This window comes from Otolemur garnettii, unplaced genomic scaffold, assembly GCF_000181295.1.
Source record: "Otolemur garnettii isolate 467f Iridium unplaced genomic scaffold, OtoGar3 scaffold00016, whole genome shotgun sequence".
NCBI lineage: Eukaryota > Metazoa > Chordata > Mammalia > Primates > Galagidae > Otolemur > Otolemur garnettii.
The window spans coordinates 19,258,633-19,269,242 of record NW_003852411.1 but is presented as its reverse complement, the minus strand read 5'-3'; positions in this window follow the sequence as shown (position 1 = coordinate 19,269,242).

Sequence of the window (10,610 nt, the reverse complement as noted above, 5' to 3'; positions counted from 1 at the left end):
TATTTTTCTGGATCAGAAATCCCTACCCTTTCCCTTTATAAGAAGTTTTCATTTTGGTTTCCTCAAAGTCACTCTATTCTGTGTAGAGCAGTAAAAAGCCAAATCTCTTTTTTTCTGGATGTTTTAAAACATAATGAAACATCTGAGAACTTTTAATTTTCTTAGATCTATCTTCCCTTCTCTATTATTGTCTATAATTCTTCTAAATGAATATTTGATCATTACATATTTGTTTTGTCAGTGTTCATTCTCAGTGTTCAAATAGCTAACTTAGATGTACAGAAAATGAGAAATACTAGGGTGTTAGTAAACAGAAATCCTTGCAGGAGGAGAGTGTAATTGTTCCTCATTTGTAAACAGCGCGGGGCACATGGTCTTCAGAGTTAAATTTATCTGGACAAAATTTTCTAGCCTGTGCTGATACAGTACGATGAGTTTGTTCTCTGTTGTGAGCTCTACCAACATAGACAAAGTTCATGTTGAATGACTAGCTTCTTACATGCATCTCTGGTATTCTGAAAGTTGTCTTCTAATTGGATATTAGTAAGTTTTATATGATACACCCTCTGAATAATAGATAATCCTCACCTATAAGGTTCCAGAATATTTGCCTGATAAGCTCTGCTTTCTCTTAGAGCACTTACACCCATAATGATAGTAGGTTCTTGAGATTTTGGAGTATTACTTTTCTGATTAACCTGGGATTCTGACAAATCTGGAATGTAGGGTTTGTGAGTGAAATTGGATTTGGATAGCCAGTGAATCATCTGCTTCCCACTCTGTTTAAGGTCTTGGCAATAGATGTCATTTAAATATGAATCCATTGAAAGCAATAGAGTTTGCTAAGCATTATCACTTCTTTGATGATTTTCCATCTTTTTTTTTTTTTTTGCTTTTTTTTTTTTTTTCTTTTGAGACAGAGCCTCAAGCTATCCCCCTGGGTAGAGTGCAGTGGCTTCACAGCTCACAGCAACCTCCAACTCCTGGGTTCAAGTGAGTCTCCTGCTTCAGCCTCCCAAGTAGCTGGGACCACAGGCGCCCGCCACAACGCCCGGCTATTTTTTGGTTGCAGGCATCATTGTTGTTTGGCAGGTCTGAGCTGGATTTGAACCTGCCACCTTAGGTGTATGTGGCTGGCACCTTGGCCACTTGAGCCACAGGTGCCGAGCCTTTTTTTTGCTTTCTAGTCTCTTTCCTTGTCTTTAATCTTATTCTTCAATGGTGCTTTCCCCAAGGCCAGTCTTTTTATTGATAAAGTAAACTGTCTTTATTGCTCAAGAGAAGCCAGCATTAGGTATTATAAGTACTTTGAAAACACCTGAATTGGTTACATTCCAAAAAGTGTTGTTATTATTTGTTTGTTTGGTGGTAATATTGATTAGGACAGTGATAACAAAACACGAAAGATGTCTGTATAAATTATCTAGTTGTGTAGGCTATCTTTTCCCTCAATTATAACACACAGTAGTGACTCAGGAAGGCAAATAGTACTTGAAATTCACATTACAGAGGGTACATGTATAAATAAATTTCTTATCTCACATCTTCCCCATTATCAATATAACAGAAATACCTCCCATCTTAACACAGTTAAAAGAAGCCCTCTAACTCACAGTGGAAGCTTTAAACAAAGCTCAGTTATAAAGGCAGAGCAATTAATAAAAAAGCTTTTCTAATGCTTTCTCCTGTCACTCCACTCAGTAGGTGCTGTTAAGGAGGCTAGAATTTATGTTCAGCACCTCATATGGCCTACACCACCAGTTAATATACTGTGAATCCTAAGATCTAAATTAATCCATAGTGCAAGAAGTTAACATATCTCATGGGAACATGTTTTCTATTATGTGAAATCACTATCTTTAGTTATAGGTAATATATATGTTAAGTAAATATTAAGTAATGCTAGGCACAGTGGCTCATGCCTATAATCCTAGCATTTTGGGAAGCTGAGGTGGGAGAATTGCTGCACGTCAGGAGTTTGCTACCAGCCTAAGCAATATAGCAAGACCCTGTCTCTACAAAATAGGAAAAATTAGACGGATGTGGTGGCACATGCCTGTAGTTGCAGCTACTTGGGAGGCTGAGGCAAGAGGATTGCTTGAGCCCAGGATCTTCAACCTTTGAAACTACAGTGAGCTATGTTGACCCTAGTGTATTCTAGCAATGAGACCTTCTCTCAAAAAATAATAATAATAAATGAAATAGAAAATACTAAGTACTTTTGGGCACCAGACAACACACTTGGAAGTTGTGTAATAAAACTGGCTTTAGACACAGTTTAGTGATAACATCCTATACTTGACAGACTTAACCCTACTTGGTTGGAATCTGGGATGTATGCATTTAGAAAGCCTACACTTTTTACTGCAGAGATAAAGCTCAAAAAGAAGGGGGAAGAATTAGCTTACTACGTGCTTTACTGTCATAACTACAATTAATCCTCAGAATAATTCTATGAGATAATAATGGTAGTACTAAAAATAGCTAACTTTTTTTGGATTTTTACTTTGTGCCAGGCAGAATTCTATGTGCTTCATATTGACTAACTCATCTAAACCATATGCTGAACCCATGAAGGTAGATACTGTTATTATCTTCATTTTAGAGGGGAAGGACCAGTTTAACCCAGGCAGTCTAACACTAGAGTTAACATTGTCAACTCTACTGTGTTGCCTCTAGTAGGTGTAGTGATACCACAGTTTATAGATGGGGAAACTGATGAGCCCAAGGTTACACAATTGGTAAACTTCAGGACCAATATTTGTCAGTCTGACTCTAAAGCTCAGACTCTCCACTATATCACATGGACTGCATTTACTTACAAGAGTTGGGGTTGACTGGAATACATAATAGCCAATAAGAGTACTGCTTTTAGAGTAAATGATTAGAAAATTTCTTCAAAAGTTGATGCAGTTGATCTCTTGAGTAGACTTGAATGGTGACTATTTTTTGTGAATAGTGCACACCTACTCAGAGGAGTCGCTCATTTGCTAAGTCTAATTGTTAAGAGTGAGTGGATGAGTTACTAAGAAGGCAAAAATTGCAAGATGGTGTTCCAGTTACCTATTGCTGTGTAACAAACTACTCTGAACCTTAATGATTTAAAAATGAACCATTTTATTGTGATCTTGTGGATCAGAAATTTAGGAAGGGCTCCTCTGAGCAATTCTGCTTCCTGTGGCAATGACTCAGGTCAGCTACTGTTATTTAGCAGGTTGTTGAATTGGTTTGGAGGGTCCAAGATGATCTCACACTACACTTTGGTGGGAAGGGCAAGAAGGCTGGGCTCACCAGGACTCCTCTCAGGAGTAACAGGGGTGCTGCATGAGTTCTCTCTCTTAAGGTAGTCAGACTTATTACAGGGCAGCTCAGGCCTCTGGCTCTTAAAAGCCAGAGCCAGAATTATAGAGTCACTGCCGTACTCTTGGTCAAAGAACTCAGTGGGGCCAGGCATGGTGGCTTACTCCTATAATTCCAGATTTGGGGAAGCCAAGTGTAAAGATTACATCAGTCTAGGAGTTCAAGACCAACATGGGCAACATAACAGGACTTTGCCTCTGTTATTTTAAAAAATAAAAAGAATTCAAATCTTTTTTATTCTGGGTCAGCCAAGATTTCAGGGGAGAGGAAATACCCTACCTCTTACAGAAGTTATGTCAAGGATTTGGGACCATCTTTAATCTGTTGCAGGTGACATTAGGTGTTGTGATTTGCGTTGACTCTTCTGTGTTCATGTAGGTACATTTTTGTGCTATAGAAACCATTCATTATGTCTACTGTGGGTCAGTATAGGAGTTAGAAAGAGAATGAGGTAAATACCTAGAGTTTATTTCATTAGTTGTCCCCTCCCAAGTTTCATTTATCTTGTAACAAAATTTCCAACTTTTTCATTTTGTACTGTGTTCCAAGTTGTCAGCATTTGCCTGTCTTTACTGTGAAGCCATAATGCCTACATGCTAAGCCAGAAATACTGCAGAGAGTCAAAAGCTCACTGTCCTAAAGTTTAATTTTTTAGAGATGTCAGCAGTATTTAAAGTTTACAGATAGGTGAAAATTCCTATAGTATGGAAAAATCATATGGCTACTAAATCTCTGTGAACAAGAGTTTCTAGCACAGTGGTTCTCAGCCTTCCTAATGCCTCCTAATGCCACAACCCTTTAATACAGTTCTTCATCTTGTGTTGAGACCCAACCATAAAATTATTTTCGTTGATACTTCATAACTGTAATTTGGCTACTGTTATGAATCATAATGTAAATATCTGCTATGCAGGATGTATTTTCATTGTTACAAAGGGGTCGCAATTCACAGGTTGAAAACTGCTGTGCTAGCAAGTGGCTAGATACATCATATTCTTGAGACAGTGAAAGTTTTACTTACTTATTTTAGTCTCATCTCTGCCTCCATCACACCCCACCCAGCAATGATTTGTGCTAGATGATGAATACATTCCTCCTATTCTTACTACCTTTCGTATAGGAAAATTCACCCAATTTTATATGTCATTAATCTTGTAAAATTAGCAATTGCTACCGGCCTCTCTCATTTAAAATAGCAGATTATTGAGGATTTTTTATTTTTGGCCAGATTTTTCAAATTTAGGATCCCTTAAATAAACCTCTGCTACTTTATTAGAGTATTTTTTCCCCAAGAACACTCTTAAGAAAACCCTCAATGATCCCCAAGAACAAATACTCTAATAAATTAGCAGAGGTTTATTTAACCTTCCCCAAGAAGAAATATGGGCAGAAAATGATTTTGCTGTACAAATGATCATCCCCAGATCAATAGAGTTCTTAAGAAAGGTTTGAGATTATACATTCCATGTGTAGTAGATTCCTGGAGAATTAGCTGTGTGGCCTTCCTGTTGGTCATCCCTAGTTTCATGTAGTATAAAAAGATCTTTGTTCCTAGGTCAGGCCTCAGGCATTGCAAATATGAGAAATAAAAGGGGTACTCAAGACTGAAGACTTAATTTAGAGTGCCTCAAAATCCTGGGAAGGAGAAAAGAATTTTGTAGTCAGATAACCAGAGATGAAATGTTTGCGTCTTTCAGGCATAAAAATTAATTAGATTTTATCAAGTAATGATTGAGGTGAATTTTATTTCTTTATTTTATATTTTTTTTCCAGTTTATCCTTAACATGTCAAGGGGAAAAATTTAATAAAAATAAAAGAGCCTTAAAACTTTTTTTTGTTGTTTGAGACAGAGCCTCAAGTTGTCGCCGTGGGTAGAGTGCCGTGGCATCACAGCTCACAGCAACCTCCCACTCCTGGGCTCAAGTGATTCTCCTGCCTCCGCCTCCCAAGTAGCTGGGACCACAGGCGCCCGCCACAATGCCCGGCTATTTTTTGGTTGCAGCCGTCATTGTTATTTGGAGGGCCCAGGCTGGATTCAAACCTGCCAGCTCAAGTGTATGTGGCTGGGGCTGGCGCCTTAGCCGCTTGAGCCACAGACACCGAGCCCTTAAAGCTTTTTGATTCACATTTCCACTTCAGCATAATCCACTCTAGTGTAGTCTGCTCCTCATGACAGGGAAAGTCTGTGATGATGTAGTCCCAGGAAATGAACAATCTTATTGTGATAATCTATGGAGATGTGTCTCTCTCATTCTGTGTTACAGATTCTCTGTGAATCTTAGGTTTGAAATCATTTGGTGGTTGTGTGAAAAATAATGCCGCGTCTGCAGTCTTGAACTGCAAAAGAGAATGAAGTCAGAAAAAGGAAACCTTGTAGATTGACAAAATATTTATTCTTTCTTTTCAGCATCACAAGTCTAAACCATTGCAAGCCAGTAACAACAACCGAGTGAGTAGAAGAAACTACTTAAGGTTTAGGTTTCTGCTTTTAGCCATATCTTGTAGCACATGTTTATGACATATTTGAGGATGATCTCCTGAGTTTCCTGTAAAGTAACAGAGTCCTAATGAATGGTTCTCTAAGAACCACTGGAAAAACTGAATTGCAATATAGGGAACAAAGCTTAAAATGTTTCCCCTGAATGCCAAATGTTAAAGGTCAGTAAAAGTGTGACTGAAATCCATCTCTAGAACGGCTGTCAGAGAACAGAAATGTTTAGAATTTATATGGCATTTCTAATATTTTTACAAAAATAATTTTAAGTCATGTAACTTGAATTTTTTAACAATGAGCCTGATTTCGTTTTGGAAAACTGGCGAAATAAAAATAACACTAATATAATTCAGTTGTATATGCGTGTGCATTGAACATAGTAGTATACTAAAGAGAGTTCACACTAATAACTTTTGTGGAGAGTTTGGCTATTTTTTCATAAGTGTATGTTTATAAATATATTTACTCATCCACTGTGACCTTGGTAGCATAGAAGCATTTTATTAGCTGTATCCTTGATTCTAAAAATCAAATTCTTGGCATAATAGGCTATGAGAGCTTTTTGTTACTTTGTATTTTGGCGAAGAAAGTTATTTCTTGCACTTTCTATTTATAAAGATGTTATAACACAGTGCACCCACTTAGTGCACCTGTTCTTTAGAAACAAAAGATGTAGGTGTAAAGTAAAATATATGTTTAAAAGCCTGGCAAGAGGAGGGACCTCAAAAAAAAAAATTGGCTTGTGTTTACCCAAGAAGGTCTGGGGATTAATTTAAAATTAGGTTGAAAATAGCAGTTGGGATAGGTATACTGTTGTGAATTGCAATATTGCTGTGAGTTGCCAGCTGTGCGTATGTGAGTTGATGTGTGTATGTGAGAGAAAGATGTTTTAATGAAGGCAGATAAATCAATGTAGAATATTCTACCTCCCACTAAAAACTGAGCATATTCAAGATTGTCCCACAGCCCCCAGAGCAGAAGGCTGGATTCCTCAGCCACTGTCCGCCACTTTCCTACACTCACTTCAGCTCCTCTACCTCTGAGCACTTGGCTGAAGAAAGAGAGTAGCTTTCTGTAGCAAGCAAAGGAAAGCCAGCCCCAAAATACAGAGGCTGCAGTATCTGAATTCTTGTCATGTACAGATATCAATGTTTGGTTTTGTTGCCCAAGTGAAATAATGTGAGGACACTTGGGCTTAGTGCTTTTATCCACTGGTTTCTGTTCAGCAAGAATAGCCAGTAGAGGTGGAATCTTTGTTTTTAAAGATGCACCCAGCTCCTTTGAATGATGTGAAACATTTGTTTGAATCCTTTTCTCTTTTAATTGCCATTTGCAGTCCACTTCTAGGGGGACTAGAATATTAACTTTATTTTCCTGGTAATCAGCCTTCTCCCATTCTTACATGGAGGTGTGCATGACATAGATTTGCAAATGCCCTATTATGCTTTTAGTCACTCCAAAGAGAGATAGATATTCTTATTAATGCCAATACTTTTGTAATAGTCAAGATGGTGGCTCTCGAATGTTGTAGGTGTCAGAAAGTTCAGTTTCAGTTGTTAAATGCCACTAGGCAGACCACCTAATTTTAATGCAGTTGTAGCACTCAGCTGATTTCCTGCTTGGGGCTCTAGCCCACTGTGCACAGCAGCTTACCTACCTTTTCAGTATTTGTTGACAGTTGAGGAGGGACTGTTGCCCTTTGTTATCCTGGAATACTTTCCACCTTTTCATCCTGCTGCACTGACTGGGTACAATGTCTACACTGGGATTCTCTGGTTAGAAGTGAAATGAGTGAGACATTTTCAAGTTTTTAGAGGTTGGCACCTGTGTTTGAGGTAATAGCTGGTATGGGCTTTCCTGGTGACTTTGGATAGGGCAAGTAGAGATACAGAGAATGTGAAATTACAAGTAAAGAGACAACTGATACAGTAAGTCCTGCCCAGTTACGGTGTGAATCCTGTAGGAAGAGGAGGTGATAAAATCATAGGAATCTTTTTACCACAACTATTTTGTTTTAACTGTAGAATAGTTAGTTCTCAGCCTATAAGCCATCCTAATATCTTAGACTCAGGAATTAATTCCTGTTTAGGAAAATTTTTCCTTGTGGCTTATTGTTTGTGCCCAGAGTCTTATTTGTCTTCTGATCTTTTGCTATAACACAGACTTAAAGTGCAGTCTTACCTAAGTCAGTACTCTACTGTTGGCGTTGCTGCCTATTATAGCCAAAGTGAAAAATGCCTAGGTAATTTGACTGCAGCATGTTAGGTCCATGAAGCTAGAAGGAAGTTACGGAGCCTTACCTCTCTTCCCTCTGGCATGGATGAACACTGGTCTTACGTTTTCTATTATAGTACTAGTTGGCCTCTCCATCTTGGCTACACATTAAAATTGCCTGGGACACCCTGTAGACATTTGCATTTAATCAGTCTGTTGTGCATTCTGGGCTTTCATTCTCCTTAGAAGATTCTAACATGCAGCCAAGGTTGAGAATTGCTGCCTAGCATCCATAGTGGTTTTTGGCAGGATAACCTCAATCAAGTTCCCTTTGACCTAAGATATCTTTATTGACATCCCATACGTGGCTCTCAAATAAAGCTTACAGTAGGCTAAGGCTCAGGTAGTAAAATGGATGATCCATTTATCCTCAAGAGTAATCCTGGAGGGAGATAGTGTCATCCATCCAGTTTTCTCTCTATACCAAATATAAAGTATGCATAAGTAAACAAAACAAATTTTCAAAGTCCCTCTATAGAATCCTCTCTTTTCTTTGTATATGTAATCTGAGAGGAGATTTCTCAGTTCTGCTGGTTGAAATACAGCACTTGAATTTATTATAAGAGCCAAGCCCAAACTGCCTAGGGTGGTTTTTATTTGTAAAATGAATAGGGAGCTTTGTTAAAGTTAATGGAGAAAAGGAAGGACGCTGCCTGGGGTCCTGGTGACCATGTGATTGCTCACCTCTTAGCTTGCCTTCTCAGTGGCATTTCAGCATCAAGTGACTTTCGCTTTTCCTGGATTATTCCTTTGCAAATGAACCAAACTAGCTAAGGCTTAAATATTTCTGAATATTACCTGAAAATGTGAAATGAGTCTTTTTAGAATCTTTGTTCTAAGGTGTCAAAGACCTAAACAAGGAATTCCAAAATGGGGTTCCAACTCTCCCATTCTTCTCACCCCAAATAGCAAGCAAACCTTTAGTGGCTGTCACGTTTGTTACTTGCCCCCATGGCATCTTCACACATGATAATGGGCAGGGGAGAACTGTTTTATTACTGCTTACAAAGTGAGCACCACTGTTCAGGCTAAGTAACTACCAAGTGACTTGTAACTTGTGAAAGAAATTTGTATTTAAGAAGTTCTTATGTAGTAATCTCTCTTCTGAGAGTATTCTGGACCCCACAGAAAATTTCATCCATATATTGCCTATAAATAATTAATCATTTGAGCTTCAAACAGGTAGTGTGTGCAAGAAGAAAAAGTAGGTCAAGAAAAAACGTTGGTTAGTGCAGGGAACTGAATTAGCATCAGACTATGAAACGTCATTAAAGCAGCATTAATGCCTGGGTGTTTGCTTAGCATGTGAATGCTGCAGTATCAGAGAAAATGCCTCTGATGCCTTAGAAAATTTGCTGAAGGCTTCCTTTTATTGGATAGAGTAGAAAAGCAATAGCCTTTGGGAGAGTAGCCCCCTGCCCCCCTTAGGGTTATCATACTGAAGAATGTTGTAGAGTGCTGTGAAAAATGTTGAACTTTATGCAAATTATACTGCACTGGATTTTAAGATTCTAGAGAGGAGAGTAGAGGAAGAGGCTGGGAAAGTAATAGTGAAAGCAGAATACATAAACTTGTACTCTGTTTAAAGTAAGGAATAAAACAAATCCCCTAACAGAAATTCTCTATCAGCATTGTTTAGTTCAGTCAAGCTCTTCTGCCCGAAAGCTGATTCCTCTTAATCCTCTCTAGGAAATCCTTTCTGAATCAGCTAGACAAATGTTAGTTTGACTACAGTTTCACCATCCTGACCCATCCCTCTACCCTCAACAAATGAAAAACTTTGCTAAATTATAGGCAAGTGTTCTATCTCAGCCCATTAACTTTTACTATGCTGTGATCTGTGTTCACAGTTAGAGCCCATTGCATTCTTCCGTGGTCTGATAGCAGAATTTACATGGATCTGCCAGTACAGTCAGGAACCAATGTCTTCCTTCCCCTTTAAGAAACCTTAAAATTAGAACTGTCCGTTTTTGGTGTATCAGTAAGTGAATAAAGGGAGAAGTACATTGGAAGAGCATTCAGATTTCCTGGCCTCTTACGGTTTGTGAGTGGGACTCAGTCACGCTCTGCCTCTAAGAAGAGAAGAAAAGGCTGAGGGTTCAAAGATAGAAAAGTCAATGTAGCAGAAATCTGGTTTCCTTCAGACGTTAAGTCTGAAAGAAATCTATCCAGCTTTCTATGGTGCTTATATGATGGGTGACAGCTGTCTCCCATCTACCTGTCCCTGGCACTGTGCCTTCCCACTGGTCACTGTGAAAAGCAGGTCACACTGGACTCAGAGGCCAGAATCCAGGACAAGTTCCCCCTTCTCATGTTGAGCCCATCACTTCTTTGTATAGCTGATAATGTAGCATTTACTTCTCTTTGCAAAACTCTTGGGGTTTTCCCCCCAAGAAATAGTAAAGCATTTTAAAGAAGCCTAGTCAGAAATTCAGATGCTGGTGGTAGCTATCAAATAAAGAGATCATAGGAAAATCTCAC